We start from the raw sequence: 26,330 nt of genomic DNA, 5'->3' as shown, positions 1-26,330 counted from the left end.
TGTCAGCAGAATTGGTACCGGCTCTTGTTTGTATGTCTGGTAGAATTCGCCTGTGAATCCACCCGGTCTGGGACATTTTTTTTGGTTGGTAGGTTTTTAAATTACTGATTCAGTTTCAGAACTCGATATTGGTCTGTTCAGTATTTCAATTTCTTCCTGATTCAGTTTTAGGAGATTGTGTGTTTCCAGGAATTTATCCATTTCCTTCAGATTTTCTAGTCTGTGTGTGTAGAGGTGTTCATAATAGTCTCTTAGGATCTTTTGGATTTCTGTGGGATCAGTTATAATGTCATCTTTGTCATTTCTGATTGTGCTTATTTGGATCTTTTCTTTGTTAACCTAGCTAGCAGATTATTAATCTTTTTCATCCTTTCAAATAACCAACTTTTGGTTTGGTTGATTCTTTGTATGGATTTTTGGGACTCAATTTTTTTCAGTTATGCTCTGATTTTAGTTATTTCTTTTCTTCTGCTAGCTCTGGGGTTTATTTGCTCTTGTTTTTCTAGTTCCTCTGGGTGTGATGTTAGATTGTTAATTTGAGATCTTTATAACTTTTTGAGGTAGATATTTAGTGTTATAAACTTTCCTCTTAACACTGCTTTTGCTGCATGCCAGAGATTTTGATATGTCGCATCTCTGTTTTCATTTATTTCAAATAATTTTATTTCTGTCTTGATTTTGTTGTTTACCCAAAAGTCATTCAAGAGCAAGTTGTTTAATTTCCACATAATTATGTGGTTTTGAAGAATCTTCTTGGTATTGATTTCTATTTTTATTCCACTGTAGTCTGAGAGTATGGTTAGTATAATTTCGAGTTTTAATGCCATCCCCATCAAGTTACCAATGACTTTCTTCACAGAATTGGAAAAAACTACTTTAAAGTTCATATGGAACCAAAAAAGAGCCCGCATCGCCAAGTCAATCCTAAGCCAAAAGAACAAAGCTGGAGGCATCACGCTACCTGACTTCAAACTATACTACAAGGCTACAGTAACCAAAACAGCATGGTACTGGTACCAAAACAGAGATATAGATCAATGGAACAGAACAGAGCCCTCAGAAATAACGCTGCATATCTACAACTATCTGATCTTTGACAAACCTGAGAAAAACAAGCAATGGGGAAAGGATTCCCTATTTAATAAATGGTGCTGGGAAAACTGGCTAGCCATATGTAGAAAGCTGAAACTGGATCCCTTCCTTACACCTTATACAAAAATTAATTCAAGATGGATTAAAGACTTAAAAGTTTGACCTAAAACCATAAAAACCCCAGAAGAAAACCTAGGCATTACCATTCAGGACATAGGCATGGGCAAGGACTTCATGTCTAAAACACCAAAAGCAATGGCAACAAAAGCCAAAATTGACAAATGGGATCTAATTAAACTAAAGAGCTTCTGCACAGCAAAAGAAACTACCATCAGAGTGAACAGGCAACCTAAAGAATGGGAGAAAATTTTTGCAACCTACTCATCTGACAAAGGGCTAATATCCAGAATCTACAATGAACTCCAACAAATTTACAAGAAAAAAACAAACAACCCCATCAAAAAGTGGGTGAAGGATATGAACAGACACTTCTCAAAAGAAGACATTTATGCAGCCAAAAGACACATGAAAAAATGCTCATCGGGGGGAGAAGCCAAGATGGCCGAATAGGAACAGCTCCGGTCTACAGCTCCCAGTGCGAGCCACGCAGAAGACGGGTGATTTCTGCATTTCCATCTGAGCTGTGAGGAGAGCAGTGGTTCTCCCAGCATGCAGCTGGAGATCTGAGAATGGGCTGACTGCCTCCTCAAGTGGGTCCCTGACCCCTGACCCCTGAGCAGCCTAACTGGGAGGCACCCCCCAGCAGGGGCAGACTGACACCTCACACGGCCGGCCAGGTACTCCAACAGACCTGCAGCTGAGGGTCCTGTCTGTTAGAAGGAAAACTAACAGAAAGGACATCCACACCAAAAACCCATCTGTACATCACCATCATCAAAGACCAAAAGTAGATAAAACCACAAAGATGGGGAAAAAACAGAGCAGAAAAACTGGAAAATCTAAAAACCAGAGTACCTCTCCTCCTCCAAAGGAACGCAGTTCCTCACCAGCAATGGAACAAAGCTGGACGGAGAATGACTTTGACGAGCTGAGAGAAGAAGGCTTCAGACGATCAAATTACTCCGAGCTACGGGAGGATATTCAAACCAAAGGCAAAGAAGTTGAAAACTTTGAAAAAAATTTAGAAGAATGTATAACTAGAATAACCAATACAGAGAAGTGCTTAAAGGAGCTGAAAACCAAGGCTCGAGAACTACGTGAAGAATGCAGAAGCCTCAGGAGCCGATGCGATCAAATGGAAGAAAGGGTATCAGCCCTGGAAGATGAAATGAATGAAATGAAGAGAGAAGGGAAGTTTAGAGAAAAAAGAATAAAAAGAAACGAGCAAAGCCTCCAAGAAATGTGGGACTATGTGAAAAGACCAAATCTACGTCTGATTGGTGTACCTGAAAGTGACGCGGAGAATGCAAACAAGTTGGAAAACACTCTGCAGGATATTATCCAGGAGAACTTCCCCAATAGCAAGGCAGGCCAACATTCAGATTCAGGAAATACAGAGAATGCCACAAAGATACTCCTCGAGAAGAGCAACTCCAAGACACATAATTGTCAGATTCACCAAAGTTGAAATGAAGGAAAAAATGTTAAGGGCAGCCAGAGAGAAAGGTCGGGTTACCATCAAAGGGAAGCCCATCAGACTAACAGCGGATCTCTCAGCAGAAACCCTACAAGCCAGAAGAGAGTGGGGGCCAATATTCAACATTCTTAAAGAAAAGAATTTTCAACCCAGAATTTCATATCCTGCCAAACTAAGCTTCATAAGTGAAGGAGAAATAAAATACTTTACAGACAAGCAAATGCTGAGAGATTTTGTCACCACCAGGCCTGCCCTAAAAGAGCTCCTGAAGGAAGCGCTAAACATGGAAAGGCACAACCGGTACCAGCCACTGCAAAATCATACCGAAATGTAAAGACCATTGAGACTAGGAAGAGACTGCACCAACTAACAAGCAAAATATCCAGCTAACATCATAATGACAGGATCAAATTCACACATAACAATATTAACTTTAAATGTAAATGGACTAAATGCTCCAATTAAAAGACACAGACTGGCAAATTGGATAAAGACTCAAGACCCATCAGTGTGCTGTATTCAGGAAACCCATCTCACGTGCAGAGACACACATAGGCTCAAAATAAAAGGATGGAGGAAGATCTACCAAGCAAATGGAAAACAAAAAAAGGCAGGGGTTGCAATCCTAGTCTCTGATAAAACAGACTTTAAACCAACAAAGATCAAAAGAGACAAAGAAGGCCATTACATAATGGTAAAGGGATTAATTCAACAAGAAGAGCTAACTATCCTAAATATATATGCACCCAATACAGGAGCACCCAGATTCATAAAGCAAGTCCTGAGTGACCTACAAAGAGACTTAGACTCCCACACATTAATAATGGGAGACTTTAACACCCCACTGTCAACATTAGACAGATCAACGAGACAGAAAGTCAACAAGGATACCCAGGAATTGAACTCAGCTCTGCACCAAGCGGACCTAATAGACATCTACAGAACTCTCCACCCCAAATCAACAGAATATACATTTTTTTCAGCACCACACCACACCTATTCCAAAATTGACCACATACTTGGAAGTAAAGCTCTCCTCAGTTAATGTAAAAGAACAGAAATTATAACAAACTATCTCTCAGATCACAGTGCAATCAAGCTAGAACTCAGGATTAAGAATCTCACTCAAAACCGCTCAACTACATGGAAACTGAACAACCTGCTCCTGAATGACTACTGGGTACATAACGAAATGAAGGCAGAAATAAAGATGTTCTTTGAAACCAATGAGAACCAAGACACAACATACCAGAATCTCTGGGATGCATTCAAAGCAGTGTGTAGAGGGAAATTTATAGCACTAAATGCCCACAAGAGAAAGCAGGAAAGATCCAAAATTGACACCCTAACATCACAATTAAAAGAACTAGAAAAGCAAGAGCAAACACATTCAAAAGCTAGCAGAAGGCAAGAAATAACTAAAATCAGAGCAGAACTGAAGGAAATAGAGACACAAAAAACCCTTCAAAAAATTAATGAATCCAGGAGCTGGTTTTTTGAAAGGATCAACAAAATTGATAGACCGCTAGCAAGATTAATAAAGAAAAAAAGAGAGAAGAATCAAATAGATGCAATCAAAAATGATAAAGGGGATATCACCACCGATCCCACAGAAATACAAACTACCATCAGAGAATATTACAAACACCTCTATGCAAATAAACTAAAAAATCTAGAAGAAATGGATAAATTCCTCAACACATACACCCTCCCAAGACTAAACCAAGAAGAAGTTGAATCTCTGAATAGACCAATAACAGGAGCTGAAATTGTGGCAATAATCAATAGCTTACCAACCAAAAAAAGTCCAGGACCAGATGGGTTCACAGCCGAATTCTACCAGAGGTACAAGGAGGAGCTGGTACCATTCCTTCTGAAACTATTCCAATCAATAGAAAAAGAGGGAATCCTCCCTAACTCATTTTATGAGGCCAGCATCATCCTGATACCAAAGCCTGGCAGAGACACAACAAAAAAAGAGAATTTTAGACCAATATCCTTGATGAACATTGATGCAAAAATCCTCAATAAAATACTGGTAAACAGAATCCAGCAGCACATCAAAAAGCTTATCCACCGTGATCAAGTGGGCTTCATCCCTGGGATGCAAGGCTGGTTCAATATGCGCAAATCAATAAATGTAATCCAGCATATAAACAGAACCAAAGACAAAAACCACATGATTATCTCAATAGATGCAGAAAAGGCCTTTGACAAAATTCAACAACCCTTCATGCTAAAAACTCTCAATAAATTAGGAATTGATGGGACGTATCTCAAAATAATAAGAGCTATTTATGACAAACCCACAGCCAATATCATACTGAATGGGCAAAAACTGGAAGCATTCCCTTTGAAAACTGGCACAAGACAGGGATGCCCTCTCTCGCCACTTCTATTCAACATAGTGTTGGAAGTTCTGGCCAGGGCAATTAGGCAGGAGAAGGAAATAAAGGGTATTCAATTAGGAAAAGAGGAAGTCAAATTGTCCCTGTTTGCAGATGACATGATAGTATATCTAGAAAACCCCATTGTCTCAGCCCAAAATCTCCTTAAGCTGATAAGCAACTTCAGCAAAGTCTCAGGATACAAAATCAATGTGCAAAAATCACAAGCATTCTTATACATCAATAACAGACAAACAGAGAGCCAAATCATGAGTGAACTCCCATTCACAATTGCTTCAAAGAGAATCAAATACCTAGGAATCCAACTTACAAGGGATGTGAAAGACCTCTTCAAGGAGAACTACAAACCACTGCTCAAGGAAATAAAAGAGGATACAAACAAATGGAAGAACATTCCATGCTCATGGGTAGGAAGAATCAATATCATGAAAATGGCCATCCTTCCCAAGGTAATTTACAGATTCAATGCCATCCCCATCAAGCTACCAATGACTTTCTTCACAGAATTGGAAAAAACTACTTTAAAGTTCATATGGAACCAAAAAAGAGCCCGCATCGCCAAGTCAATCCTAAGCCAAAAGAACAAAGCTGGAGGCATCACACTACCTGACTTCAAACTATACTACAAGGCTACAGTAACCAAAACAGCATGGTACTGGTACCAAAACAGAGATATAGATCAATGGAACAGAACAGAGCCCTCAGAAATAATGCCACATATCTACAAGTATCTGATCTTTGACAAACCTGACAAAAACAAGAAATGGGGAAAGGATTCCCTATTTAATAAACGGTGCTGGGAAAACTGGCTAGCCATATGTAGAAAGCTGAAACTGGATCCCTTCCTTACACCTTATACAAAAATCAATTCAAGATGGATTAAAGACTTAAATGTTAGACCTAAAACCATAAAAACCCTAGAAGAAAACCTAGGCATTACCATTCAGGACATAGGCATGGGCAAGGACTTCATGTCTAAAACACCAAAAGCAATGGCAACAAAAGCCAAAATTGACAAATGAGATCTAATTAAACTAAAGAGCTTCTGCACAGCAAAGGAAACTACCATCAGAGTGAACAGGCAACCTAAAGAATGGGAGAAAATTTTCGCAACCTACTCATCTGACAAAGGGCTAATATCCAGAATCTACAATGAACTCCAACAAATTTACAAGAAAAAAACAAACAACCCCATCAAAAAGTGGGCGAAGGATATGAACAGACACTTCTCAAAAGAAGACATTTATGCAGCCAAAAAACACATGAAAAAATGCTCACCATCACTGGCCATCAGAGAAATGCAAACCAAAACCACAATGAGATACCATCTCACACCAGTTAGAATGGCAATCATTAAAAAGTCAGGAAACAACAGGTGCTGGAGAGGATGTGGAGAAATAGGAACACTTTTACACTGTTGGTGGGACTGTAAACTAGTTCAACCCTTGTGGAAGTCAGTGTGGCGATTCCTCAGGGATCTAGAACTAGAAATTCCATTCGACCCAGCCATCCCATTACTGGGTATATACCCAAAGGACTATAAATCATGCTGCTAGAAAGACACATGCACACATATGTTTATTGCCGTATTATTCACAATAGCAAAGACTTGGAACCAACCCAAATGTCCAACAATGATAGACTGGATTAAGAAAATGTGGCACATATACACCATGGAATACTATGCAGCCATAAAAAATGATGAGTTCATGTCCTTTGTAGGGACATGGATGAAATTGGAAATCATCATTCTCAGTAAACTATCGCAAGAACAAAAAACCAAACACCGCATATTCTCACTCATAGGTAGGAATTGAACAATGAGAACACATGGACACAGGAAGGGGAACATCACACTTCGGGGACTGTTGTGGGGTGGGGGGAGAGGGGAGGGATAGCATTGGGAGATATACCTAATGCTAGATGACGAGTTGGTGGGTGCAGAGCACCAGCATGGCACATGTACACATATGTAACTTACCTGCACATTGGGCACATGTACCATAAAACCTAAAGTATAATAATAATAATAATAATAATAATAAAAGAAAAAAATGCTCATCATCACTGGGCATCAGAGAAATGCAAATCAAAACCACAATGAGATACCATCTCACACCAGTTAGAATGGCAATCATTAAAAAGTCAGGAAACAACAGGTGCTGGAGAGGATGTGGAGAAATAGGAACACTTTTACACTGTTGGTGGGACTGTAAACTAGTTCAACCATTGTGGAAGTCAGTGTGGCGATTCCTCAGGGATCTAGAACTAGAAATACCATTTGACCCAGCCGTCCCATTACTGGGTATATACCCAAAGGATTATAAATCATGCTGCTATAAAGACACGTGCACACGTATGTTTATTGCCGCATTATTCACAATAGCAAAGACTTGGAACCAACCCAAATGTCCAACAATGATAGACTGGATTAAGAAAATGTGGCACATATACACCATGGAATACTATGCAGCCATAAAAAATGACGAGTTCATGTCCTTTGTAGGGACATGGATGAAATTGGAAATCATCATTCTCAGTAAACTATCGCAAGGACAAAAAACCAAACACTGCATGTTCTCACTCATAGATGGGAATTGAACAATGAGAACACATGGACACAGGAAGGGGAACATCACACTCTGGGGACTGTTGTGGGGTGGTGGGAGGGGAGAGCGATAGCATTAGGAGATATACCTAATGCTAAATGGCGAGTTAATGGGTGCAGCACACCAGCATGGCACATGTATACATATGTAACTAACCTGCACATTGTGCACATGTACCCTAAAACTTAAAGTACAATAATAATTAAAAAAAATTTATTGATACTTGGTTTATGAATGAGCATGTGATCAATCTTGGAGTATGTTCCATATACAGATGAGAAAAATGTAGATTCTGTGGTTGATGAGTGGAGTATTCTGCATATATCTAATAGGTCCAATTGGTGAAGTGTTGCGTTTAAGTCCAGGATTTCTTTGTTAGTTTTCTGCCTCGATGACCTGTGTAATGCTGTAAGTGGGTTGTTGAGGCCCCCTGCTATTATTGTGTGGCAGTCTAAAATCTTTTTGTAGATCTAGAAGTACTTGTTTTAATAATCTGGGTGCTTCAATGTTGGGTGCATATATATTTAGAATAATTAAGTCTTCTTGTTGAATTGGATTATTTATCATTATGTAATGCCGTTCTTTGTCCTTTATTCCTGTTGTTGGTTTTAACTCTGTTTTATCTGATATAAGAAGAATGACCCCTGCTTTTTGTTTTGTTTTGTTTTCCATTTGCATGGCAGATCTTTCCCCAACCCTTTACTTTGAGCCTTTGGGCACCATTATGTGTGAGATGGGTCTTTTAAACACAGCACATGGAAGGAAGGGTCTTGTTTTTTAATCCAACTTGCCACTCTATGCCTTTTAAGTGGGGCATTTAGACCATTTACATTCAAGGTTAATATTTACATGCAAGGTTTTGATCCAATGGTGAAGTTGTTGGCTTTTTGCTTTGTAATTTCTATTGTGTTTTTGCTCCATAGGGTCTGCAGGCTATGTACTTAAGTATGTATTTCTGGCAGTAGGTATTGTTCTTTGGTTTCCATTTTTTTTTTTTTTGAGATGGAGTCTTGCTCTGTTGCCCAGGCTGGAGTGCAGTGGTGTGATCTTGGCTCACTGCAATGTCCACCTCCTGGGTTTGAGCAATTCTCTTGCCTCAGCCTCCCAAGTAGCTGGGATTACAGGCATGTACCACCACACCTGGCTAATTTTTGTATTTTTAGTAGAGATGGGGTTTCACCATGTTGGCCAGGTGGTTTCAATGTATATAACTCCCTTCACGATCTCTTGTAAGGCTAGTATAGTGGTAATGAATTCCCTTAGCACTTTCTTGTCTGGAAAAGATTTTATTTCTCCTTTGCTTATGAAGCTTACTTTGGTGGGATATGAAATTATTGGTTGGAATTTCTTTTCTTTGAGAATGCTGAAAATAGGCCCTAAGTCTCTTCTGGCTTATAAGGTTTCTGCTGAGTAGATATTATTCTTATGCTGTCCTTTAATTCTTTAGACATGATTTCCTTTAATCCTTTGAAAATATTCACATTGGCTGATTAAAACTATCTGTATAATAAGTCCAGTATCTGGACTTCCTCAATTTCTATTGACTCATCTTTTCCTGTGGATGGCCCATACCTTCTGGTTTCTCTGTGCATCTCATAAGTTTTTTTGTTAAAAATTGGTTTTTCTTTAAAATTTTTTAATTGAAATATGTCTCATACCATAATATTTACCCTTTTAAAGTGTACATATAATTCAATGGATTTTAGTACATTCAGAAGGTTCTGGAGGCATCACCACTAATTCTAGAACACTTTCATCAACCCAAAAAGAAACCCCATACCTAGTAATTCAAAACTGGACATTTAAAATAATGTAATGTAGTAACTCTGGAAATCAGACAAAGTCACATATCCCTTTTCCAAAATGCTTAAGAACAAAGGTGTTTCAGATTTTGGATTTGTTTCAGATTTTGGAATATTTGCATATATATAATGAGATATATTGGGGATGGGACCCAAGTCTAAATATGAAATTCATTTATGTTTCATATACAGCTGAAGGAAACAAAAATATTCCTCTCTAAAGTACTGGGGATTTTAGTTACAGTCTTATAAAAGGTTTAAACACAGGGGTACACTCTGCCCCTGCTCTCTGCCTTTCCCACCTAAATATAGGGCCCTTTATAATGCTTGCTAATCAACTGAGAAACAGAGCTCAGAAACAGTGCTGCTAGAAGATCTAGAGCCGACTTTACTCTTCTCATAAATTTACTTTCCACATTTTCCTGCCTTTTGGAAGCCTTCTTTGTCTTGTCAGTATATAAGATTTATGGGTCTTTGTGAAAATACTGTCAGAGGCATTGAACCAGAGCAACTCCATCTTGAATAAGGGCTGGGTAAAATGAGGCTGAGACCTACTGGGCTGCATTCCCAGACGATTAAGGCATTCTACATCAAAAGATGAAATAGGAGATCTGCACAAGATACAGGTCATAAAGACCTTGTTGATAAAACAGGTTGCAGTAAAGAAGCCGACTAAAACCTACCAAAACCAAGATGGCCATGAAGAGTGACCTTTGGTCATTCTCACTGCTACACTGTCACCAGTGCCATGACAGTTTACAAATGCCATGGCAATGACAGGAAGTTCCCCTATATGGTCTAAAAAGGGGAGGCATGAATAATCCACCCCTTGTTTAGCATATCATCAAGAAATAACCATAAAAATGGGTAAACAGCAGCCCTTGTGGCTGCTCTGTCTATGGAGTAGCCATTCTTTTATTCCTCTACTTTCTTAACAAACTTGCTTTTGCTTTGCACTGTGGACTCGCCCTGAATTTTTTCTTGCCCAAGATCCAAGAACCCTCTCTTGGGGTCTGGATCAGGACCCCTTTCCTGTAACATCTTTCTGGCAACCACAAAGGGATGATACTGAAGAGACCCCTAATCTCAACTGAAAATCATCTGCTCACACCAATTTTGGCTGACTTTTGGTAAGTGGAGTGCATATACCTGGGTAAAGAATGGGATTGGGTTAGAGGCTCAACTTAGGGGAGTTAGAGTCTCTCCTAAGACAGAGTGGGTTAGAGGCCCCTCTTGGTAAAGTCCCTTTTGGCTAAGGATGTGTTTGGCACTATGGGATGCTAACTGCTATTCTCTTTGGATTATTCTGCCTTGTACTCTTTGCTGACAGCTGTGGGTGACAGGATTAGGCATGTACAGGATCATGGGACATGGAGAGTGTCTTCTTCCCTAAAAGGGAAAACCTAAGAGCTGATGAAACTGCTGGAAAAGATCCCTTCATGACCACCAAGCAGCCGCCTGAATGTTTGAGCAATGGGGGGATCTTTCTCTGGTCTCCCTGAGCTCTTCGCCTTCCCCACCCTGCCTCAGGCAATGCTTTCTCGCTCTCTGTCTCTCTCTATGCTAACCAGTTGAATTAATGGTAAAAATCACTGTTTATCTCCTCTGTAAAGTTCTGATTAATGGAAAAAGGATTTGAGAGGCTAGTGTTAAGCTGTAGCAAATCTGGTGTGCTTTGTGTGTTTTTCTGTATTGTTCTGTCATAAAGAGGGGTACCTTAGGATACAGCATGGGCTTTTCAAGATGGCCCAACAAACTGGTCAGTTACAAACTTTGTTGCAGGTCCCTGAAAAAAACTGGATGAGGTTTCCTTGTTGTCTAGTATGTCCTTGGGAGCTTGACCTTGTAACCATGTGGCTGTGCTTTTTCTTTTCACAATGGTGGCCTGGGTTCAGGGTCCAATTCCTGGCTTAGAGAATGAGTCCTTAGAGAATGTATTTATATGTGTTGTGTGTGTGATTATATATGAAAGAGCTTTGATTAATTGGCTTAAAAATAAGTGCTTAAATCAAATATGTTGTCAGAAAAAAAAAAGTGTACTGCCTTTTACTTCATGTGACTTTAGTAATCTTTGGGAAATAGAGACAGTTTTTAAAATTATTGGTAAAATAAAAATATCTTCCAAAATGTAAACATTTCTTCTAAATTATGCAGGTCAGATATTAAGTTTACTAAATGCTTTAAGGTCATAAACTGCTTCTTTGACTTTTAAAAATTGTTCAGTTACCTACTTTGAAGCATTAGATTCTACATAAGGCCTGGGAACATGTGGAATTAGCCATACCCCATAGCTATGCAAAGAAGTTTATAAAGAAAAGAGACTTTATGTAAGAAAGGATCTTATATGGTAAATTCTTATCCTAAAGTAAAATAACTTGTTGTTTAAAAAAAGGGACGTTTAGGACAAGTCACAAAGTCAAAGTATGTTGTAGATAGTCTGTGTAGGTCACGAAGTTCCCATAGCAGGGAATTTATGCAAGAAATGTACAATTTAAAGGTGATTAGGCCTCCTAAATGCTTCATAGAGTACCACTATGACACTTAACCATACAACTTGCCTGCTTTATAGCTAGGTAAGGCTTGGGACACGTGAAGTTAGATGTTGGAAACAGTCAGGACTTATCTGCACTTCTGTCTGGGTCCTAGGCTCCACACTAGTACATAATTAAAATGGCTTACTAACCAGGCTTTTCACCAGAAGTAAGAGTTGCTAAGAGTTAACAGTGTAACATGTATTTGAGACTACTAAAAAACAGTTTTACATGCAAGGTGTGTAAAGAAAGTGAAATGTGTTTTTGGTAAAAGATTATAAGAAGTCATAGGAATGTGGATTTTTTATGCCTAAAGTGTTAAAGGATTGTTTTAAGTTAGATAAGGTAAAGCTGAAGATTGCAGCGAGTTGTGGAAGGTTTGTGAAAAATTAATTGTGAAAGAGATTCTGTGTGTGAACATATTGGCTGAAGTTAAAGGGATATTACTCAGTTTTTCTATAAATCGAACATTGGAATAAAAGGAAAACAGGTTTTTCTTAAAGCAAAAACCTGCGTATAATCTGCTCTTTCATAAAAATTTGTAAAGGGTTATACAAGATTTATAAAAATCTTATCTTATGGTCAAATGGATTAAGATTGGACAGATTTATTTATAAGGTTTTATTAAGAATTGGGTTTAATGGTAATAGTACACTAATGCAAAGGTAAAATTTGTCTTATTTGGTACAGTAAAATCATACAAGAAGCACTGACAAATATAATAAAACTTACTGTAGGTTATTAATCATTATAATTGTTACATAAAATCACTGTATGCCACAGAGGTAACCAAATTTTTTTGTCAATCATGTTTTTGGCTGTGGCTGTCCTAAAACATTTTGTCATCCACAAACAATTGTTTTCTTGTTTTAATCCTCTTCAAAAGGTGGTTTATAGTCAGCTATAGAACTCTAACAGGTGTTCTTAAATGCAGTTTTCTGACAACTTTGGAAATTGTGACATTAGAATAGAGGAAACAACTTTCAGAACTCTCATGGAGAACTGAAGTGTTCATGAATATCAAACAGGAGAGAAGTTAACTGCATGGAGTAAACTAGTAGAAGTCTAAAGTAATCTTTTTAACTTTTAGGTTAAAATGTTGCTGATTCTGTGTTTTGTTTTTCAAAGTCAAGAAAACAATGCTTTTAAGCTATTTACAGCTTTTAACAATTAGGTAAAGTATACTCCTATGAACACAATTTGGAGCACATTTGTTTCTCTCTACCTAGTTTCTCCAGAATTTGGAAACTACTTGTGAGTATTCTTAATTTATGGCAATATAGTTATTTGCAAAAGTGCAATAAGAATCTGTTTTCTTTTGCAACAGGACACAATTGGAAAAACTGGTTATTTTATCAAGGCTTTGACTGGAATGGTGTGTTTTCCTTTAAGGAATTTAACTCGACTTATACAGCCAATAAAAGCCCCTTGGGAAAACTGGCCTCATACCTTGTCTACACAGTCCCTGTACAGGGTTCCTGACATGTCATAATTAAAGAATGTCACTTTCTATCATGCCTAGGAGAGCTAAGTTATCTTGGAACCTCAACAGGAGAGGAATTTATTCAACTTATAGGTATTTGAGGGTACAAACCTATGGCAGGGCTCAGCTCTAAAAAAGTCTTATCTAAGATACCTTCTATAGAACAGAGTTCCATCAATGCCAACTTAAAGAGAGCTTAAGTGAAAAATAATTATTCTTGCTGTACTTTATACAAATAATCAGGCCAAGTAAAATAAAACAAATCAGTCTTACCATGATTTGTCTTAATAAAAATGGGAAACTGGAGAGAGAAAAATTATGTTTCAAGAACTATGGTACACTTGTTATTAAATTGTAGTCTCATCAGTTGTTTATGAGTTTATTTCCTGCAATTAAGACTAATCCTGCTTATTCCTGTGAACCAACCAGTGATCTCTGGCTGCTGCTCAGAAGAAACAAGAGGCATGGGTAATGTAAAAATCTGGATCAATATTCTGGGCACATATTGAAATCATCTAGCAACCCCATATCAGCTTGGTTCCAACAGCTGCCCAGTTCATGGAAAGCCTTCTAATTTAGCTTACTTGGGATAATTTTACTTATTTTGCCTTACTCTTGTGTAATATATTGCTGTGTACTCTTTGTGTAGGAATGAGGATGAGGTTACTCAATGTTTTCTTAAATTGAAAACTTATTAATCTTCCAGATACCATCTTTTGTTGGAACTCAAAAGTTATGAATGGCCCTCACCGTACCAATGCTTTCTGACTGAGCTGTTTTATACCCCAAATACAAGAGACTCTAATAGTTAGGCAGGAACTTCATTACCCCCATTCTGCCTGAAGTAGTTACAGAAGATAGATCTTCATCCCTCTGCAAACCTTGAAGTTAGGGTTGTCTTTTAAAATGGAGGGGGGAAATATCAGAGGCATTTGAACCAGAGCAAATCCATCTTGAATAAGGGTGGGGTAAAATGAGGCTGAGACCTACTGGGCTGCATTTCCAGATGGTTAAGGCATTCTAAGTCACAGGATGAAATAGGAGGTCAGCACAAGATACAGGTCATAAAGACCTTGCTGATAAAACAGTTTGCAGTAAAGAAGCTGGCTAAAATCCACCAAAACCAAGGTGGCCATGAAGAGTGATTTCTGGTCGTCCTCACTGCTACATTCCCACCAGTACCCTGACAGTTTACAAATGCCATGGCAATGACAGGAAGTTCCCCTATACAGTCTAAAGAGGGGAGGCATGAATAATCTACCCCTTGTTTAGCATATCAAGAAATAACCATAAAAATGGGTAACCGGCAGCCCTTGTGGCCGCTCTGTCTATGGAGTAGCCATTCTTTTATTCCTCTACTTTCTTAATAAACTTGCTTTTGCTTTGTACTGTGGATTCACCCTGAATTTTTTCTTGCCCAAGATCCAAGAACCCTCTCTTGGGGTCTGGATCAGGACCCCTCTCCTGTAACAACACTATTTAAGCAAGGCCCCAGAACCACTGCCTTGAGAGGGAAATATTTTCGAACTGAGGCCTCTCCCTGTGATGGGTACAGCATGCATTACTAAACTTCTACTTGTTTTTCTTCTGTTAATCTTACTTTTGTTTTCAGGAGGGTGTCTCAAGTAAGAACTTAAAAAAGAAAGGAAAAGAAATTATGTTTGCTCCCCTACACACTTTATGCACAGAGCCTGAAAGTAATTGTTTACAATACTTTGAATAATATTGTGCATGAAACAAAGTTCTGATTGAGACCTGTCACATGAGGTCAGCTGTGGAATTTTCTACTCATGGCATCATGTCAGTGCTCAACTTTCAAATTTTGGAACATTTCAAATTTCAGATTTTTATATTATGGATGCTCAACCTGTACCCTGTGTATCCAGGGTTTGTTGTTGCTGTTTTGTTGTTTTTACTGTTTGTTTAGTAACTGTCCTGGACCAATTCTGTAAATAAGTATTTCCTATTATGACTGAAGTCCTACTCAGTTAACTTAGTGGTCAGCTAATAATTGAACAGAGATTTTCTTAAGTTCTTTGAACTAGTAAGTCTCTAGCCTTAGCCAAGGGGTACTGTTAGCTGTGTTGGGGCACACTTTCAATGCTCTGGTATGACTTCCTGCTTGCAAGGTCAGCCAGAGGTGAGAAGTTAGGTTCCACTTAGGTCTTTCCTGAGCACACACAGCTCTGCCATGTGTATGGCCTTCCAGATCCCCTGTGATACGTTGGAGCTTTTTCAAAGCCCCCTGTGAATATCCCATTCCCAAGATCTTCCTTTTAAATGTTTTGCCAGGCTCCCATTTGCCCCAACTGGTATTGCAGCCTCAGGCAGCCACATGTTAAATCATTGCTATTGGTTGTTTTTGACAAACATCCTAGGGATAAGTTCTACACCCCAGATCCCAAGCAATGAGTTGTGAATCAGATCAAATAATGACAACAACATTCTGTGAATGGAGCTTTTCCAGGGAGATGAAAGACAGGTAAAATGTGACAATTCTAAGGAGATGTGCTTTTGGGGGAGCTCTAAATCCAGGTTATACCTCCAGTGGCTGTAAGGCTGCTCATTTTCATAGCTTCCATAATTGCAGAGCTGCTGTTCTCAAGGTTTCTGCAGAGTGGGAGTGAGGAGTACAGGAATAGTGCAAGTTAAAATGTTACAACATTTTGCTATTCTTACCAACATTCAGCAGTTTTTCTTGCATAAACGCTCCTTGGATTCTTTGCAAGCCTTTGGTTAATTTCCAGAGTTTAAAAAAAGTTGATTTTTTTTTTTGGCCTCATATTCTTAAGAGTGGATTTTTGGAAGGTTATTACTTCACCATTCCGGAAGTCTCCAACCTCTCAACCTGACCTAGAGCTGCAATTAACAGTTATGATGTATTAAAGCAAACTAAACATGGCCTGACAAAGAGTCCATACTTCTATATTTGACTTCTTGTGGATGAACGGCAACCTAACTTGATAGGTGGACAAGATTAAAAACATAATTTAGGAGTATGCACCTGTAACAATAGCTGAGTCTTGGCCAATCCCAGCAGCCATACTTCAACCACTCATATACTGCTGAATGTTCAAACTGTGTTCAAAAAAGGCAAACGCCCAGCTGTAACTAACCCAGCTGTTTTTATGCCTTACTTCCGATTTCTGTATGTCACTTCCCTTTGTCTATAAATTTGTTCTGACCACTAGGCATCACTGTAGTCTCTCTGAATCTGCTGTGATTCTGAAGGCTGCCCAACTCATGAATCATTCATTGCTCAATTAAACCCTTTAAATTTAATTTGGCTGAAGTTTTTCTTTTAACAGAGGCTTAACAATGGAATTAAGGGGGTGGGGAGGCTGTCCTTTTGGTGAATTTTTTTTTTTTTTTACAGCTGCACCAAATGCTTTTCCAGAAGTTTTTGTCCTCTCTTTGAGCACTTGGAAAGCCTGTGCCCTTTGTAACCACCTGCCAGCCTTGCAAGGTATAAAGGCATCTACATTCAGAGAAACCTTCCTGAAGCCCTCCTGATATAAAGATAATCCAAGAGGAGTCCCAATGTTAGCCTGAGATAAGAGGATCTTCCAGCCTCTTGGGACTTTCTCTCTGATCAGCTTTCTCAGCGAGGTTTCCCAGTGCCACTAGTCGCTCTTCTCCTTGCCTTGATGGTGCCCCACCAATTGTTAACTACCTTCTCACTTTTGGCCACTCCTCAGGCACTTTTTGTGTAGTTCATGATGCCCTAAGAGATTTTAAACTGCCTGTAACACTGGCAAGAGCTATATCTCTTCACTATTGAGAAATAAGGAAGTCTCAATGACTTTCACAAGAATATTCAGGAATTATAACTAAGGTTATATAATATATATATATGGTTATCTATTATAACTGCATGTCTGGCTTAGAAGCAACTGCCTTCAGAATGGCCAGTTATTGCTGGTGACCAGTGTGATAGCTCTGGTCATGACTCCACACCCTTGGATGTGTCATGCTTCCAGGCTGATTACATCTCTTTCACAGCAAATGGCCTTCTCAGGAGAGCCAGCTTAGCATCTCACTGGAGCCAGACAGCCTTGGTATTAGAGTGATAGCATAAGAGATCCTTTTTGTTTGCTATAATAAGCCTCATTTCCTATGGAGAAAGAAGTGGAGAGATATTGACTTTGCAAGACACTTATAGAGAGAAATTGGCCCACACAGTAGAGGAGCAGAAGGAGAACAACTTGGATGCATGCATCAGACCTTGTCCCCTTGAAAATCCTGAACCAGAGAGTGTGGCAGATTACAGATGGCTGCAAATTCATTGATATTCCTCCTGTTGAGAGGTTGGATCTATGACTGGCCTATTAAATTTTGACCTTTAGAGTATGGTCAAAGTGATGCTATGCTAGTTTTAGGACTAGCATTTAAAAGGACTGGTCATGTCTGCTTTGGTTTTTTATAGAGCCCTGAGTCACCATTTAAGAAGTCCGACTACCCTGCTGAAGAGATCACATGGAGGGGCTCTGAGACTACAGCCTGAGAGGTGTTCCCACCAAGGTGTCAGGTTTGTGAATGAAGCCATCTTGGATGTTCCAGACTGGCCCAGGTAGCAGCTTAGTACGATCAGGTGACTCTAGTTGGTGCCATACGGAATGGAAGAATCACCCAGCTGATCACCCCTCAAATTCCTGACCCATGGTATCATGAGGTAGAATAACTGTTTTAAGCTACTAAGTCTTGGATTAGTTTGTTATGCAGAGACAAATAACCAGAACAGGGATCCAGTTGCCCTTCTGTGAGAGTCTGCCTTAGACATGAGCAAGGGACTAGAGGTAGACCCTGACTTTTCTGCAGCTGCATCTAGAGGGGGCCCATATAGGGTGTCCTGCTGGTGCATCACTGGATGGGGCTCCTAGGTGCCTTTTTAGTACACAAGCTGGTCATACCCAAGTAGGAACCTTCCTTGTCCTCTTGGTGAATAGCCAATCTTGTGCTTATGGACCAGCAAATATGTATCTAGAAGGGAATTTGCTGAGTCACGGATATGTAAATTTCTAAACTTTTTGATACAGACTGTCAAATTGTATTCCAGAAAGATTCCACTCTTTTCCAGTTCCTTCCAAAGTCTATGAGAGTGCTTACTCCCTGTCCCCTCAGTAACACTGGTTGTTATCAACTGTGTGGTAACTGTGATTTTATATGTAATGTCATCCATTTGCACGACCTTGCCAGAGGCCTTTACCAGAGCAACTCCATCTTGAATAGGAGCTGGATAAAATGAGGCTGAGACCTACTGGGCTGCATTCCCAGATGGTTAAGGCATTCTAAGTCACAGGATGAGATAGGAGGCCAGCACAAGATACAAGTCATAAAGAGCTTGCTGATAAAACAGGTTGCAGTAGGCCGGGTACGGTGGGTCATGCCTGTAATCCCAGCATTTTGGGAGGCCAAGGTGGGTGGATCACGAGGTCAGGAGATTGAGACCATCCTGGCCAACATGGTGAAACCCCGTCTCTACTAAAAATACAAAAATTAGGTGGGCGTGGTGGCATGTGCCTGTAGTCCTAGCTACTCTGGAGGCTGAGGCAGGAGAATCGCTTGAACCTGGGAGGCGGAGGTTGCAGTGAGCAGAGATCATGCCACTGCACTCCAGCCTGGCAACAGAGTGAGTCTCAGTATCCAACAACAACAATGACAACAACAACAACAACAACAATAAAAACCAGGTTGCAGTAAAGAAGCTGGCTAAAACCAACCAAAACCAAGATGGCCATGTGAGTGACCTCAGGTCATCCTCACTGCTACACTCCTATCAGTGCCATGACAGTTTACAAATGCCATGGCAACACCAGGAAGTTACCCTATATGGTATAAAAAGGGGAGGAACCCTCAGTTCCCAGAATTGCCCACCCTTTCCAAGAAAATTCATGAATAATCTCTACCCCTTGTTTAGCATAAAATCAAGAAATAACCAAAAAAATGGGCAACCAGCAGCCCTCGGGGCTGCTGTGCCTACAGAGTAGCCATTATTTTATTCCTTTACTTTCCTAATAAACTTGCTTTCACTTTACTTTATGTACTCTCCCTGAATTCTTTCTTGTGTGAGATCCAAGAACCCTCTCTTGGGGTCTGGATCAGGACCCCTTTCTGGTAACAACCTCAGTTTACTCATCTGTGTATTGAACATGCTTGGTGTAGGGTCTGGAACAAAGAGGGTTCACAACAAATATTTTTTGAATGTATAAGGACTGTAAAGGCTGCACAATCTATTCTTTCGGCCCAAAGTCCTGTTGCCTCTACATTTTTCTGTACACAGCTCACAAGTGCCTCAAGTTTATCATCACCTCCTTCACCTCCAAACCTGCTTCTCCCCATCCTGCCTGGTGTTCCTTATCTCACTGAATAGCAGGCCATCCCCTCAGTTAACCTAGCTAGAAACCTGGGAACCTGACTTTGCTCCTTTACCACTTCCTCTTACCCCCTCCCATTCTACCAATGATCACATCCTGTCAGTTCTGTCATCTTTCACTGATTCATTCATTCTAAAAATATTTATTGATCATCTATTATGTGCCAGGGATTGTTCTAAGTATTGGGGCTACAGAGAACAAAAGATATAAAAACCTCTGCCCTCAAAGAGTGTATACTTCAGTTGGGGAAGACAAACAATAATCAAATTAATGATTGAGTTATACAGAATGTCAGATGGCAATAAAAATTATGGAGAAAAATTAAGCAGAGAAAGTATAGGGTGTGGGGAAGGGGCTGCTGTTTTATTTATTTATTTATTTAATTTTTTGAGGTGGAGTCTTGCTCTGTCACCTGTCACCCAGGCTGGATTGCAGTGGCACAATCTCAGTTCACTGCAACTTCCACTCCCTGGGCTCAAGTGGTTCTCCTGCCTCAGCCTCCTGAGTAGCTGGGATTACAGGCGCGTGCCAATAAACCCAGCTAATTTTTGTATTTTTGGTAGAGATGGGGTTTTGCCACGTTGGCCAGGCTGGTCTCAAACCCCTGAGCTCAGGTGATTCACCTGTCTTAGCCTCCCAAAGTGCTAGGATTACAGGCATGAGCCACCATGCCCAGCCAGGGTTGCTGTTTTAAATAGGTGGTCAAGAAAGGAATCATTTAGAAGGTAAAATTAAAGCAGAGACCTAAAGGAGGTGAGGGAGCAATTAGGCTTTTATTTATGTATTTACAATATTTTTAGAGACAGGGTCTCATTTCTCTTGCCTTCTGCAGTAGCACGATCATAGCTCAATTCAACCTCGAACTTCTGGGCTCAAGCAATCCTGCCTCAGCTTCCCAAGTAGCTGAGACTACAGGTGGGTACTACCATGCCTGGCTAATTTTTAGATTTTTTTTTTTTTTTGTAAAGATGGGGTCTTGCTATGTTGCCCGGGCTGGTCTTGAACACCTGGGCTCAAGCAATCCTGTCTCGGCCTCCCAAAAGAATGAGATTATGGGCATGAGACACTGCACCTGGCCATTGTGCTTTTAAGTATTTCCTGAATCTGTCCACCTCCCTCCATCTGTATTACTACCACCCTAGTTGAAGCCGCTACCGTCATTCTCCTTGACCACTGACTAGTCTTCCTGCCGTCTGCCTTCCAATCCATTATCCATCTTCCAGGGTGATATTTGTAAAGTCAAAACCCAATACTACTTACTTGCTTAAAACTCCTTAGTGGTTACACCAGATCCCTCAAGGTTAAAACAAACAAACAAACAAACAAACAAAAAACAACTTATTAATATCTCCTACTCGCCACTGAATTATTCTCCAACCTTATCTCCCCAGGTCCCCAGTTGTACTCACAACTACTTTTAGTCCCTTCAGTAAGCATGGAGCTGAACTTTTAAAAACCTTCTTAAGCTCCTTTTTTTCTCATTCCATAAAGAAAATAGTGGAATTTTGTTTTTGTTGTAGATTATTTTTTATTTGGGTTTGAGATGCATTTTAGAGAACCTGGCCGCCTTTAAAAGAGCCATTCATTCAGAAAGGGTAGATTTTGTGGGAGGATGAAACTTTCTAATCAGTAAGTTAAGAGCTAATCATGCAGATGAGGAATGTTTATAGCTGAACTAAGTCAGGGGCTGCAGCTATACATTATTAATAAGCTATGGGCTGGTAGCATGGCCCCAGCTATTAATAGCATAAGCTGGATGGACTCTAGATCTTGGCGTGATCAGAGTCCAAGGCTCTGTATCCTTGGAGAAGGAGCCTGTTTGGACTAGAATCCGGGGTTAGGTTTTGCGGGCGAGAGGGTGTTTCTGGTGAATGTGTTTAGCATCCTTGTGCTCTGAGGCAGGCTAGGACTACACCTGGGTCCTGCCTTGCAAATTTGCATTGAAGTTTCCAAGTACATGTGGATAGCTCAGTGCAAACTCATGCCCACAACTAGGAAAGTGATGGTTAGTAGATGTCCTATGGTGGAGGACCAGAGGAACTGACACTGCATCTGAAGGGCAGGGCATTTATTAATGAGGGACAGGATAGCCCAACCGGGCAGCTCCCTGAGAAATGACATCCTTAAAGACCAGACTCAGGCGCCTCCTTCCAGAACACACTCTCCAGAGGTGGCTGTGGCAAAGTTTTCAAGGGCTGCCATCTAAACAGGAATAGTACTGGAGGGTTGGTTAATCAGCATAAAAGGGGTAAGAAATGAATGCTGAAATTGTCCAAGACATGTGGCGGGCTGGTAAGACTTTATGAGCTTTAGCAACTTTTTGCGAATGAATTAAAAAAAATAAATAAACCTAGTAGTTGACAGCTATGAAACAGCATTCTGGGTCCTCAAGCACCCAGAATGCATGCAGAACTCTGTCTCTACATCAAACTAGAAGGTGGGTCTGATCCTGCTGACAGAACATAGTTGTGCTTGCCTCAGAGGAAACTTTCCAATAAGGTGCTGGGCAGAGAATAGGGACAGAGAGTGCTTCCTGAGCAGGTTGGAAGAGGATGTTTATGTTCGCTTGCTAATGAACGTTGTCTGTGAACTGCTTACTTTGTAGCACACTTCCTGCTAGCAAAGTTGAGGGGAGGAGTCACATTGCTTCCATCCCTGCTTATGGCAGAAGGCTACTGATGTTTACTAAAGGAATTTGGACAGCAGGAATGTCAAATTGCCCTAGATCAGTCCTTGATGGAGGGTGGGATGTGGGGCGAATGATGTAGCTACTCTTACTTCCTTTCTGAACTCTGTAGGTCTGGAACAGTGTGTAAGCATCTCAGGGGCATCCAGAAAACATGGAAATGAAAATCTAAGAAAACGATGACAGTTAATACAACTGCAAGACGCAAGAAGTTCTATATCCCCTATGAAAATACTTTAATGTTTGCTGTTATCATAGATGAGTGAATTGCTCTTTAACTGCCAAGAGGCCTAGTACCTTGTGCTTTATTAGTCTCTTAAAGCTAGCTGAATTAACAGCATTTAAGTGTTATGTTTCCTCATTTTAAGATTGCAACTTCAAATCTCGTTCAAAACCATTAACATTTACATCCATTGGGACATCAGAGAAATACAAGGAACTCTAAGCTGTTGGGGAGGAGGGTAGAAAAATATATTCTTTTCCCCAATCTTTTTCATGTTTTGGTGATTGGGCCTATGTTGTTAGAGGGTAAACACTTACTGCTGAGGATAGGTAATAAATGGTACTGAAATAGAAAGTTCCTAAGGAAAAAGGGGCTGGTCCAGTGAGATAATTAGACATCAGGATTTTGGAGCAGGGATGTGTGGCATCTTGTAGGGGGTTTTAAGCTTTAATAACAGCTAATTATTATAGACAGCAGATTTATAATCTCTATAATATTATAGATATAATATTATACATAGTTAACTATATAGTTTTTTTTCTGTTTATATGTTGAATTTACATAGAAGCTTTCCTACGAGTACTAGAGACACTGAATTAAGACCTATGTATCTGAGCTCACTAATACTATAGGAGTTCAAATAAATGAAAAAGGTGGGTAAAGCAAAAGACATAAATAAACTGGGGGGATCCAGGATTGCTCACTGTGATGGTTGATGCAGGAAATTAAAGAAAAATAAAATTAGAAAGAAAGCAAAATAAGTTTTCCTGTATTAGGCTGACTTGTCCCAGAGGCAGCAACAGGCACAGCCCAGACCTAGGAAGTCTTGATAATATTATCTAATGTGCTCTGGAGACTCTCCCAGCACTCCCTCAACATAAGGAGAAGAAAAACAAATAGATTCCTGTTCTCTGTAACTACTGACTTCAAGTATTCTGTTTTATCTAAGAAGTACAATGAAGGTCACGAGGAGCCTGAGTAGGCCTGAACTACAGCTGCCTGGGCACCATAGTGAAGGTTACAGGATAAGCCTGTGCCCAGACAAACCTAGATAACAGACATCTGGGTTGCTTGGCAACAGTCATGTGCAATCCTGTCTTTGTCCTCCCTCTGTATCTCTGCTTTCATGCCACTGTAAGCTTGCTTTAAGCTAGCCCACCCCCTTTTGTGAAGTATGTATAAAAGTCAGGTGCGGTCTTTGTTCTGGGCCCAGTTTTTTGGAGGTGAGTCAGCTGGGCCTGAGGGCACTCAATATCCTGTTTCAACCTGAGGTCTCTCTCATCCTCCTGAATCCCGCAATGATGGTTAGTTTTATATGCCAACTTGACTGAGCGAAGGGATGCCCAGATAGCTGGTAAGACATTATTTCTGGGTTTGTCTGTGAGGGTGTTTCTGGAAGGGCTTAGCATTTGAAGTAGTAGGCTGTGTAAAGATCTGTCCTCACCAATGTGGGTAAGCATCATCCAATTTGTTGAAGGCCCTGATAGAATAAAAAGGTGCAGGAAGGACAAGTCTTTCCCTTTCTTTGAGTTGGAACATCCATATTCTTCTGCCTGTAAACATTGGAGCTCTTGGTTCTTGAGCCTTTGTATTCTGAGACTTAGACCAGTCCCCCACCTTCAACTCCCCCACTGAGAGTTACATCACTGTCCTCACCAATGTGGGTAAGATCTGTCCTCACCAATGTGGGTAAGCATCATCCAATTTGTTGAAGGCCCTGATAGAATAAAAAGGTGCAGGAAGGACAAGTCTTTCCCTTTCTTTGAGTTGGAACATCCATATTCTTCTGCCTGTAAACATTGGAGCTCTTGGTTCTTGAGCCTTTGTACTCTGAGACTTAGACCAGTCCCCCACCTTCAACTCCCCCACTGAGAGTTACATCACTGGCTCGTTTTCAGGCCTCCAGACCTGGGCTGAATTACATCACCAGCTTTCCTGATTCTCCAGCTTGCAGATGGCAGATTAGGGAACTTCTCAGTCTCCATAATCATGTGAGCCAACTCCCATAATAATTCTGTCTCCTCATCTCTCTCTCTGTCTTGCTCTGTTCTATTATACACACACACACACATATATGCAGATCCTCAACTTATGATAGGTTTATCAGGATGTAAGTCACGGAGTGTTACTGAATGAATATTGCTTTTGAACCATTGTAAAGCCAAAAAATTTTACGTCCAACCATTGTAAGTCATGGATCATCTGCATATGCAATTCTAGGGGTGCAAAGATTCCATGTATCTGCTGAGTTCTAACAAGGTTAGCACAAAAAAGTGAAGAATATTTGTTGTTCTTCATTTATTGTTTGAGATAGATATATATCAAATTATAGATGATAGTTTTTGCTGTTTATATGTTAGATATATATTTATATATTTTTGTTTATATGTTGGATATATATATATATATATCTTTAAGATATATTTAAAGATTTAAAGATATAGCCTAAACATATATATATATATTTATATATATATATATATATGCTATTGGTTCTATTTCTCTGGAAAACCCTGGCTAATACACTCCTTGAGTGAACAACACATACTTGTTGCTTCTGTCTTTTTTTTTGAGACAGAGTCTCACTCTGTTGCCCAGGCTGGAGTGAAGTGGCGTGATCTCAGCTCACTGCAAGCTCCGCCTCCTAGGTTCACGCCATTCTCCTGCCTCAGCCTCCCGAGTAGCTGGGACTACAGGTGCCCACCACCACGCCTGGCTAATTTTTTTGTATTTTTAGTACAGACGGGGATTCACTGTGTTAGCCAGGATGGTCTTGATCTCCTGACCTCGTGATCTGCCTGCCTCGGCCTCCCAAAGTGCTGGGATTACAGGCGTGAGCCACCACATCCAGCCTTGTTGCTTCTGTCTTTAGGACAGACATGTACTGACTGAGGACTTGTTGGGAAAGCACTATCTTTTCTCATCCTTCAGCCTCTAAATTTGGCTCTTATTCTCAATCCTCCACTCAACTAGTTCTCTTTAAAGTCAAAATTTCATCCCTCATTGAAATTCCCTTGCTCTTTCTGCTCTCCTCACTGTGATCAGCCTCTTCATTGTGTGTATCAGTCAGGATAGGGAGGGTTATGCTGCAGTAACAAACAATCTCAAAATGTCAATGGCTTTAAACAACAAAGATGTATTTCTTACTTACCTCATGTGTCCACTGCAGGTCAGCTGGGGCTCTGCTCTGCATCTTCCTCTCTCTGGAACCCTAGCTGAGTGAGTGGTCACTATCTGGAACATTGCTGGCCATTGTGACAGAGGGGGCACTGAGCTCTGGAGGGTTTCACACAGGTAATTAAATGGCTTTGGTTGGGAAGTGACACCCTTCTACTCATAACTTATTGGCCACCTAATCACATGGTACCACCCAAACACAGAAGAGCCCTGATATGGTTTGGCTGTGTCCCCACCCAAATCTCATCTTGAGTTGTAGCCCCCATAATTCCCACGTGTGGTGGGAGGGACCCAGTAGGAGATGACTGAATCATGGGGACAGTTTCTCCCATTATGTTCTGCAGCAGT

At 40.3% G+C, this 26,330-nt stretch overlaps 1 protein-coding gene and 1 long non-coding RNA gene across 8 annotated transcripts in view; one reads left to right on the top strand and one right to left on the bottom strand.

Annotated features, from left to right (window-relative positions):
* The window catches only part of EXOC4 (exocyst complex component 4), an 870,395-nt gene that overhangs the window by 6,117 nt on the left and 837,948 nt on the right, over window positions 1–26,330 (bottom strand). The gene's annotated exons all lie outside the window — the stretch shown is intronic.
* The window catches only part of LOC129060487 (uncharacterized), an 80,565-nt gene continuing 78,133 nt past the window's right edge, over window positions 23,899–26,330 (top strand). For 2 of the 7 annotated variants that reach the window (XR_008527261.2, XR_008527259.2), the window contains exons 1-3: window positions 23,908–24,159; window positions 24,704–24,796; window positions 25,975–26,099. This is a non-coding gene — a long non-coding RNA (uncharacterized LOC129060487). Of the gene's footprint in view, window positions 24,160–24,703; window positions 24,797–25,383; window positions 25,502–25,974; window positions 26,100–26,330 lie in introns of all 7 variants that reach the window. The other 5 variants (XR_008527258.2, XR_010140756.1, XR_008527262.2 and 2 more) reach the window with 5 other exon arrangements.

This window comes from Pongo abelii, chromosome 6 (assembly GCF_028885655.2).
Source record: "Pongo abelii isolate AG06213 chromosome 6, NHGRI_mPonAbe1-v2.0_pri, whole genome shotgun sequence".
Taxonomy (NCBI): domain Eukaryota; kingdom Metazoa; phylum Chordata; class Mammalia; order Primates; family Hominidae; genus Pongo; species Pongo abelii.
This window is presented reverse-complemented; position numbering and strand designations above follow the sequence as displayed.